Below are 11,568 nucleotides of genomic sequence, written 5' to 3'. Positions count from 1 at the left end.
ATAGTGCTTAATACTCACATTAAAACATGACAAAATATCCGTCTTTCACCTGACTAATTTCCCTAAATGCAAATAACAGCATATGGTGTTTTTCCCCCCTCTCCCAGTGAGTCAGTTTGAAATACGCAAAAAATTGACGAGTTCAGCTAAATGTTTAAACTTTGGCTGACATTGGCAATTTTAAAGAGCAGCTGTCTGTGACAGAGATTTAGATAGAATCAGTACAAATTTAAGCCACTTTTAGGGGCTGTTCATACAGAGAACGCATGTCGGCGTTCCATCCACTGTGCTGCTTTTCCATTTTATTTATATGTTAACATAACGGCCTACGGTTCTGAGGATGTTTTTTATATACAAATTAAGAGTTTTGGGTCATTATATTAGTACATCAACCTAAATGTAGGCTAATGTAATTGTGGCTCATTTAAGACACCTGCTGTGTTTTTACTTCAGAGTACTTTCCCAATGTCAAAACAAAAAAACCCAAAACCATGAGCAAACATTCAAAGAGATATTAACACTGAGTCATTAAACTCAAAGTTCAAACCACCAATATTATAGATTATAAACTAGAGTAAAGCTTTTTGCTTGACTTAGCTGCTTGTAAACACTTGTCTAACGCATCCACTAAACTCATCACTCACCAAACATCATTCACGTTGCATTAACACGCTGAGCGCGCGGCCCATTGAGCGTCATGCGTCATAAAGTGAATTTGCATAAACTGAGAAACTCACCGCACATTATACGAACTGTGTGCAAAAGTTGCTTGTGATAGAAACTATTTTATAAGGGAATCTATAAGTGTAAAATAAATTACATTATGAAACAAATAAGATTACAGATACAACAAATAATTTAGATAAGGCGTCATGATACCAAAATTATGGATTTAAATCAAGTTGAACGATGAATGAACGATGGATAATAGGCCTATGTTTTATGTATTGGTGATTTAAAAGTTTTTCGAAATGGTAAAATTCTACATTTAAAATATTTAAAAGGTATATATATATATATATATATATATATATATATATATATATATATATATATATATATATATATATATATATAATCATTATTTTTTTCAAATACAATAGCTAATCGGGCTACATTTTAATTTAGGCAACTCCATATGCACCTTGTTACAACTTCTGCAGGTCAAACAATCACATATGGACATTATGTCAATTTAAGAAAAGCAGAACAATGTTGAAAATAGATTAAGCTAAAAAAAAAAAAAAAAAAAAAGATTAAGCTGATTTCCTGATGTCAGGGGCTTTTTCTGATCTAATAAAACACAGGAAGTTATGTTTGTCCACATAGCTGATAAAAATTAATCCATTACACAACATTCTAAATATATATAAGCTATTATATTTTGATTTAATTGTGGTCACTAGGGGAATTTGCTGGGGATAGTTCAGGAGAAATCAAGAGTTTATACAAAACCCACATGTTGCTTGTCAGTCATCAAGCAACTTGAGAAAACCTTAGAGAACTCAAACTCAAGCACAGCAAGTTACCAGGATGAAAAATGAAACACAAAGCAGTTAACTGGTACCTGTTCACAGATTTAAGGTTGTTTAATGCGTAATGTTACAAGTCACTTGTAAAATAACTTGTTCTCAAGCACAAAAGGTCTGCAAGCAGACCGTTTGATATAGCTTTAATGACCTTATGGAGCTCTATTATAGCCTTACCAGATTGCCTGGAAGGAACTAATTCATCACTGAACTTATGATTGCCTTTTCCATTATAACGGTGAACAAAACACTGGTTGAGTTGCAACAAAACTTTCATTGATATTTCATTGACTAATTTAACAAAAAGTTGTACCTTTATTTTTTATATGTGCTCAGAGACATATAGTGTTTGTCATGTATGATACTAATTTCTGTATCTAATTTCTAATTTCTAAGACAATTAACTCACCCGTTGAAACATTCCTGGTCACACCTGCTGAAATTCAGTCTTTGATTCAAGTCTGGTCTCAAGTTTAATTTTTTTTTTTAAAAAAGAGCTCTTGATTGTTACATTTTACTCGACTAAGACTCAACAAAGTTGCACTCAAGCAGACGGTCTCCATTGCCTTTTAGACTGACTTGGCAAGGGATAGTTCACCCAAAAATAAAAATGATGTCCTCATTTATTGACCCTCAAGCTTTTCCAAACTTGTATGAGTAATTGTTCTATTGAAACACAAAAGAAAAGTTTCAAGAACTGTTTTCGCTAAAAATAAATGATTACGTAGAAAGAAAAAAACATGATTTCAGTTTACATCTTGATTTGATCAGTTTTTAGCATTTTAATTCAGATTATATTAGTTATTATTTATGATTTGTTATATTATTTAATATATTAATAATATATTATGAATGTATATTAGGTCATCATGCAGCCCCTTTTCCTGGGGGCTTCTGGTTGAGAAGCCCTGTTCTAGATCATTTTCACGTCATTGGTCTGAACGTGGCATAATAAAGGATCAAACTGATACAAACAAGTGACCAGCGGCCGTCAGTCAGTCAGATGCCTGTAGCCCTTTGTTCATTTTGCAACCTCTGAAAATGTGGAAGTGACCTTGTTGACACGTAAAAGGATGTGTTCACATCCTCTTATGTGAGAGAATGATTTCATCTGGGCAACATAAACACAATCCCAGCAAACTTCCTATGTGAAGCAAAGAGGCATTTGAGGTGCACCGGCTATGAACAGAATGAGTGAAATGCAACCAGGGCTTTCGCTTGAAGTACAGCAAATGGTGCATTCAAAACTTGGATGCCACTTTTTATCCTAAAACCAAGCATCAAAATTCCATTTTAGCCATTTTACCCAGCATTATTTGAACGAACAAAACAACACAATGCCATGTCAACTTTTCAAGACTTTTAGAAAGATGAGCATTATGAAACTGGGACAGCTGGACACTAAATTCCATATATAAGATAACCTCACATTTCAAACCGCATGTCTGATGAGATGCTCTCTTTATCTCAGCTGGTCCACGTTCCCACTGTGACCCAGCATTAAGGTTCATCTCGGCTCCTTCTCCTGATCATATTTCCAACAGTCCTGTACAGGAAGGTTGCTCCCGAGCTTTGCCGAGGAAACAGGTGTTGCTCCATTGTTGTGGTGCGATCGGCCGCTGTGATAGACTCCCACACCGCGAGGGGGTCGACGCTCATTGTGTGGAGTCTCTGATTGATGGGGACCAATATCCCCCATGCGCCTTCTCCTCTGAGCCCAGTCTTCTCATCCACATCCCTCCCTCCCACAACAATAAGGCCAAACTCCCCCTGCCGTGATCGTTTTAGGAAATAACAGCAGTCGAACAATGGTGACAAAATTCAACGGTAAGTGCTTCCTTTTTATATGCTGCTACAGACACAGTGGCCCAGTTAAGCAGGTACAGTAGGATGCAAGGGATCTATCGCAGAGCAATATTTACCAGAACCAGGATGCTGATTTTCTCCTGTCTAGGCGGAAATGAGGAACACTATTCTTTCCTTTTTAGCCTCTATTGGTACCTGTGGGAACTTTTACACTCAACAGTTTGAGAGCATGCTGTATTGGACAGTGAACTGAAGGGTGTGCTAACTAACTAAATATATAAATAAATAAATCCAGAATAATTTATTTTGAATGATTTGTTAATTGGTAGTCTACATTTGTAAGTATAAATTTGTTCAGCATTAACCACTTATATTAATCATTTATTTCTATATTAACATAATAATATAAACATATTTTGAAAAATTATGACGTATGCAAATTTGGACCAAAATGTGGGGCGCAGAGCTGAAGTGGTTGAATATCTGTACATTGTTTAGGTTTTGCTGCTTTGCATATGCAACCTTTTGAATATTTTTACACATTTTGTATAGTGGCCAAAGGTTATAAAGAGGGGATTGGTTTGGGGATCTGTTTTAAATGATCCTAAAAATTGGATGAAACCATCAAAATATGAGAAACTATTTTAAATATAAGGGAAGAATAAAACAATACACTTGGTTAAAGTATTTATCTGAAAAAATATTTTGCAAAAAGAAAAGAAAAGGGGGGGGGGGTCTAATTTACAGCTTCAGTTTATTTTTCTAAAAATGCAGAGAGAAAAAAAGAAAAAAAATACCTTGAATAAAACCAAATCAGTTATTAATATTATTATATAATATATTAATATTATTAATATTTTGTCGGTTCTCTTGTTTTTGCATGTGCTCATAATTTCTTTGTATGACAGCCTAGCAAAAAAATATGTCTGCATAATTAGGCGTGTTTTATTGCTTTATCACATGTAAAATGAAAAATGACTCCAAGCAAAACGACGCAATACAAAATCTTTAACAAAATCTTTAAAATAATTTAAATAAAGGTTAAAGATATCAGTTCCTGTTCAGTCGGTCACGTGGAATCTCAATACTTTGGTGATGTTGACGTAATGTCTCTGTTGCCTCCTTCAGGGAACAAGGATTACATACATAACCAAGACATTTTCCTAGGCCAGACATCAATTTTGGTCACTACTGTATGTTTACGAACATCATTAGTTGACCTCAGACAACAGTATAAAAACATGAAAAAAGCCAGTTCATGACACCTTTAAATATATAATATAAAATATTATTATTATTATTATTTTATATATATTATAAAAAATATATATATATATATATATATATATATATATATATATATATATATATATATATATATATATATATATATATATATATATATATATATATATATATATACATATATATATATATAATATATATATATATATATATATATATATATATATATATATATATATATATATATATTTTTTTTTTTATAATATATATAAAATAATAATAATAATAATATTTTATATTATATATTTAAAGGTGTCATGAACTGGCTTTTTTATGTTTTTATTCTGTTGTCTGAGGTCAACTAATGATGTTCGTGTGGTTTTTACATTCAAAAACATCATAACTAATAAGTAATAGTCTATTTTCTACACTGGTTTTGAGGCTCTCTCCAAAACGCTGGATTTGAACTTGAGCGTGCTGAACTTGAGACTTTGAAGTAAACGCCCACAGCTAGGATTGGATAAGATCTGCACATTAAATGAGCTTCAGCTCCCCTGTCAGTCCACGAGGGAGAGGAGAGATGAGGGAAAATTATTAGAATTATTATGATATTCATCGGCCTGCCGGGCTTTGCGAGCATGGCCCATACGTGTCTGAGTCCAGTGTGCTAAAGGTATGTTTCTGTAGACACGTACACATAAGCAAAGCGATCTATAGCAATGCAAGTATATAAGTTTTGCTCACATAAGTGTGTTGCACCATTCCTGTCGGATCCAAATCCAGCATCGACCGGAGATTTGTTTACAAATGATTCCGTTGTGAAATGAAGTGACATGTCTTCCCCACATGAGCTGGAACTTCATTAAAAATAAAGTTCAACCACTCATTCCTAATATTAGGATCCGAAGGAAGCTTATGCAGCGACTGTGTTCTTCCACAACCAGGAACAGCGCAATATCTTGCTATCTTCCGCTGCATGCTTATTGTTGTTGGTTATCTAGCACGAGCCCTCCATGAATCGGTGGGCGAGGCTACTGGATTACATGTGCTGTAAAGGTGTGTGTTTTGTTGGGCAATGACGTAAGTATAAAGCACAAGACTGGGCCTGGTGTCTATAAAAGCTTTTCTTTGACTAACAAGGAAGTCTACAGCTCTGAAACTTAGAGGATATTCTTATATCACGATGACCTTTTATATATCAAAAGCTCAAGGGAAAATTTATTTCTCAATTCCTCACCCCTTTAATACAGGAAGATGGTGAAAAACAACATTAGTAAGATCCATTCCTAAGGACGTTGTTCTATTTGTTCTATTTGGATGATCAAGTAAAAGTATGGATATCCCTATATTGTGAAATTTACAAGAGTCCGTGTACAGATGTAATACTGTAGTGTACATATTTCGAATGCACGCACATCTGAATCCAGTCTATTTGAACAGAATGTATATGTCCTGAGTTCCCTTTATCATGAATATCTATGATTCAGTTATTAGCATATTGAGTATTTGAGTGATATATAAGTTTGTCAGTGGAATATAAATTTGTAGAATAAATGAAACACATTCTATTTTTGGAAAGGATCACATTTGGTCACATTTGTATAAGTTTGCAGGTTAAAAACAGTGAGGAATATAAAATTGATAGAAAATATATGAACCTTGCTGTCATACAAACAGGAAGAGGTTTAACACAAAACAACTTTAGTGTGTCTTTCATGTCAGACATAACCAACGCCTTTGTCTGATTACAAAGGAGCTACTTTCACTTCAAATTATGACTCAACCTAACGAATTCTGAACATAGATGAGCCGGCTGACAGAAAAATGTATTATGACAACCATTTAAACAGACACACGTGTGAAGTAAAAAATGCACGTATACATACATACATCCTAAAGAATTATTAGGGACACCATACTAATAATGTGTTTGACTACTTTTCGCCTTCAGAACTGCTTTAAGTCTACGTGGCATTGATTCAACAAGGTGCTGAAAGCATTCTTTTGAAATGTTGGCCAAAATTTGATAGGATAGCATCTTGCAGTTGATGGAGATTTGTGGGATGCACATCCAGGCACGTAGCTCCCGCTCCACCACATCCCAAAGATGCTCTATTGGGTTGACACCTGATGACTGTGGGGGCCATTTTAGTACAGTGAACTCATTGTCATGTTCAAAAAAATGATTTGAAATGATTCAAGCTTTGTGACATGGTGCATTATCCTGCTGGAAGTAGCCATCAGAGGATTGGTACATGGTGGTCATAAAGGGATGGACTTGGTCAGAAACACTGCTCAGGTAGGCCGTGGCATTTAAACGATGCCCAATTGGCACTAAGGGGCCTAAAGTGTGCCAAGAAAACATCCCCAGAACATTACACCACCACCACCAGCCTGCACAGTGGTAACAAGGGATGATGGATCCATGTTCTCATTCTGTTTACGCCAAATTCTGACTCTACCATCTGAATGTCTCAACAGACATCGAGACTCATCAGATCGGGCAACATTTTTCCAGTCTTCAACTGTCCAATTTTGGTGAGCTTGTGCAAATTGTAGCTGATCACAATGTTCAAAAGCAATGATACACACAACACACTGATGATCGTCACCACCGAAACCTTCCTCCAGTTTCATTTCCACAGTCCAGTTGCCCAATCTTTGGCCCAGCAGACTTTAAATTAAAGGGATAGTTCACCCAAAGATGAAAATTCTGTCATAATTTACTTGCCCTCAAGTTGTACCAAACCTTTATGAATTTCTGTCTGGTGCTGCAGAACAAAAAAGAAGATATTTTAAAGAATGTAAACAAACAGTTGATGGGTTCCATTGACTTCCATAGTATTTTGTCCATGGGGCTCATTAACTGTTTGGTTACCCATAATTCTTCAAAATATCTTCTCTTGTGTTCAGCAGAAGCCAGAAATTCATAAATGTTCTGATCAACTTGATGGTGAGTAAATGATGACAAAATTATCATTATTGGAAGAACAAACCCTTTAACTGGAATCCCTTAAGATTGGTCAACGATCTGTTATTAAGTGAGGAACCAAGCAATTACAACTTACAGTTGCATCGATTGCATGTGTGACATTGCTTATTTATTTGTTTTACTTTAGTACATTATATTGCACTGTACTAAAACGTTAACAAAATATGCTAAATCTTTTAGCTGAAATTATCCAAACCCACCTTCTCTTAGTTTAAACTAAACAGTAACATATTTTGACATTCAAGTCTCTTAAGTTGCTGATGAACAAAAAAAAACTTCCTTATGTAGGCCTATGTATTATTATTAGAGTTTCTGTCAGATACTGTGTATGCATGAAAAGGAGAAGTACCTCACTGCTTTTTAAAGCTGTAGTCAAGCAAAACACTTAAGGCCAACTCTCTTTTCTTTCGTTCAGGGTGCTATGGTAATGAAAATAAATATATAATTTGAATATTATAGACAGTATTAAACAGAAAACTAATTTGCAAATAAAATGATCTCATGAGAAAATGTCCCTTTTTCAGTTGCATGTATAAATATAAGATCCTTGAACTTTGAGGCTTCTACTACAGAATTATTTGGAAAAATGTGTGTTGCATCACATTAATAAATCAAATGATGTCATCAGTGCTTCGGTCTCAAACAAAATCCAAATCACATGAATTTACAGAGCTGAAACTTCAGCTGTACTTGTGGGTTTGACTACATCTTGCAACCAAACCCTATCACTTAAAATCTGCAGACTTCATTATGTTTAATATATATGTATATACTGGTTCAGGACATTTTCAAGTGTTCTGTCTTTCAATGTCATATACATCTCCCCCATCGTAATCAATCTTCTTTGAGAACTAGAACGACTGCTGTTAGTCTGCTGCTTGAATGTGATAAGATCTCAGACTTTGCTGCTGTTTTTACATCTGACCATTCACCACAGTGGAAGTCAAAAAGAAGCTAGTTCTTTCCCCATGTCTTGCCATTAGCATGTCTCTCAGTCATCTTTTAAAAGGTTTCTTTAAGCACTTTCTGTCTTGTTTGAGTAATAGAATCATGTAAAATAACACAACAGGACAGCAACACTTTAATTTACCTATATTATAGATTATTGCAGGCAGATGAACATCATTCAACTGAATACGGTTCAGAAAAGCTGTCCTGCATGCCTCACTGCACATAATCAGTGAATAGTAAAGTTTCCATCTGACATCCTTAGCTATGATAATCCTCTGTCTTAAAACTCCATTTGAAGGGTCTTGGATCATTGGGGGTCTTCACTTGTGAACACCTGAGCTGGAACACATACAAAGTGTTTCTCTTCTGATGCTGGTTTAAATAATTCATGAGCGAGCTTGAATTCACCTGAACATCATAGCCACTGACTTGAACTTGTCCTGAGTTTTATTATATTCCTAGGCTATAACAATCATGATGCGGGAATGCAGCACAGGAATCTTACCTGGAGTTGGTAGCCTCGTCACATGATTTTTTTGCCTCTTATCAGTGTGCAGGGTGAGATGGAACCGGTGTCCTCGAAGAGTAATCCAGCAATTAAGATGTAAAGAGATGGAAATGTAACCACATCCTTCAGCATCAGCCTATGTAGACGCTAAAACAACAGCAGAGACAACAGGAGAAGTCTTCGGAAGCCTACGTCTGTGGCGCTGTACTGCCACTAAACAGGAACTCAGAGAGAGAAGGTGCAAGAACTCAAAAGAGGAAGACATGGGCTACATGTGTTCACGAATGGGAGGTGTTTAACTTACACACACATGGCTTTGTTCTTTGCCTTAGTTCTATTAATGCCATGGCTGGCAATTTGCAATAAATAGTAAGCTGGTCTTAGAAATGACAAATACTGAACAATAATTTCAAACTGGTGTGTGTATATATATTTTAAATGTTCTTAAACAAAAGATAAGGCCTACCGACATCATCAAAAATGTATATTTTTTACTCATTTTAATTTGTCCGAATAACATAATTTGAACAAATTAACATTTTATCAGACTTTTCTCTAAAGTCTAACTACCAAATCAGCCTCTGAACTCAGAGTAGCCTAAGATCAAATCCTACTTCTCCTGGGGGCAAAATGTCCATTTGCGTCTGTCGATCTCACTCTATGTCTCTTCCCTTCTCAAAAATCACACACATTAATCAGATGAATTGCAAATGAGTGGAGCTCATTGAAAAAATGTGTGGCTATTCTAAAGAAGGAACTTATCTGATAACCATTCCAGTCAGAAGAATCATAACAGTAAGCAGGAATGGGAACAGGAAGTTGTTTATTCACAATTTTTAGTATGTTATTAAGGACACCTAATACCACAAAAACAGCCGAGAAACCTGTTAGAATTTGGTTAGGGTTAGGTTTTTTTTCTTCCATAAAGCCTATGCAGCCGCCTAATTGGTTTGGATGAGTTTGACTTGGTGGAAATTAAATACTGCCATCTAGTGGTCCAACCGCTTAGCAGATCAATAAACAGAGAAAATAGTCATAAAGGGATAGTTCACCCAAAAATGAAAATTTGATGTTTATCTGCTTATCCCGGGGTATCCATTATATAGGTTTGTTTGATTCTTCAGTAGAACATAAATTAAGATTTTTAATTGTAGGCTCGTACAGCCTAATACATGTCAATGAGGTCTAATTAAAATTAGAATATTAATTTTTGGGTGAACTATCCCTTTAAAGGCGTTTGTAGATTCCAGTGGATGTTGTTGCCTATGAATTACGTTAACTAAAGAAAATAAATTAGTTTGGTACAACTTGGTAAATCATCAAAACCAGATATTATGTATTCATTTGTAGGCTATTAAATCAACAAAGGCCTATTTGTAGAAATTAATGTTCAAGTCAGCTGTTTAATAATAGAAAACCCTTTAAACTTTTAACTTCCTAATATGATCTCTGGATTTGAATACTCGATATGAATTTTCAGACTTAAATTAAAACGCATCCTGACGCGTCCTCCAACATCTTAGCACGCGTTTCCCAAAAGCATCGTAAGCCTATAGTAGAAACATTGCTGCCCTGTTCTGTTCCCATCTCGCTCTAACTCGAATCATTCAAATTCAGGCGAAGCTTGACTGACGTCGCTAATACAAGATAACCAGTGAATTTGAATGACCGTTTGATTTCTTTTATAATAGAGAGCTGAACATTGTTATTCTGCTATTGGATCATACTTGTGTCCTTTCTAAGCCAAGTTGCGGCAACCTTTATTGAAAATAAATAATACAATTTTATTATGGGTGAAAATTAGAAAGTGGCTCGGAGGGATCTATTGAACCCACCATATAAAAAAGACTAGTGCAAGTTTATTACTCAGTAGAGCTATTCCAAAACCTACGTTTCAGTCAATACAGGCCTAGTCCCATAAAAAAATAATAATAATAATAATTCCCAGCTTATTTAATATATATAAAATAAAAATAAAACCATGCGAGGTGGATTTCAATTATGCCAGAGCGCGGAGTTTCCTCTATGACGCCATAGACGTTCGTGATAGAATATCTTTCTCCTTTTGAGGTTACTATAGCAACGGTAGACCGCTTTGCGGATGAGCCTATCCTTTCGGGATGAGTAGCCTATAGGCTGTAGCCTGTCAAAAAAAATTATCTTATAAATGTAATATATATATATATATATATATATATATATATATATATATATATATATATATATATATATATATATATATATATATATATATATATATAAATGTAGCCTGTCAAAAAATAATATCCTTGTAAAACCAGAGTTAGGCTAAACGTACCTTTGTTGCATCATAATTATTATTATTATTATTATTATTATTATTATTATTATATTATTATTATGTAATATAGATATAAAGATAATAATTGTTTTTTTTTTTGTGTGTGTGTGTGTGTGTGTGTGTGTGTGTGTGTGTGTGTGTGTGTGTGTGTGTGTGTGTGTGTGTGTGTGTGTGTGTGTGTGTGTGTGTGTGTGTGTGTGTGTGTGTGTGTGTGTGT

This window comes from Pseudorasbora parva, chromosome 12 (genome assembly GCF_024679245.1).
Source record: "Pseudorasbora parva isolate DD20220531a chromosome 12, ASM2467924v1, whole genome shotgun sequence".
NCBI lineage: Eukaryota > Metazoa > Chordata > Actinopteri > Cypriniformes > Gobionidae > Pseudorasbora > Pseudorasbora parva.
This window is presented reverse-complemented; position numbering follows the sequence as displayed.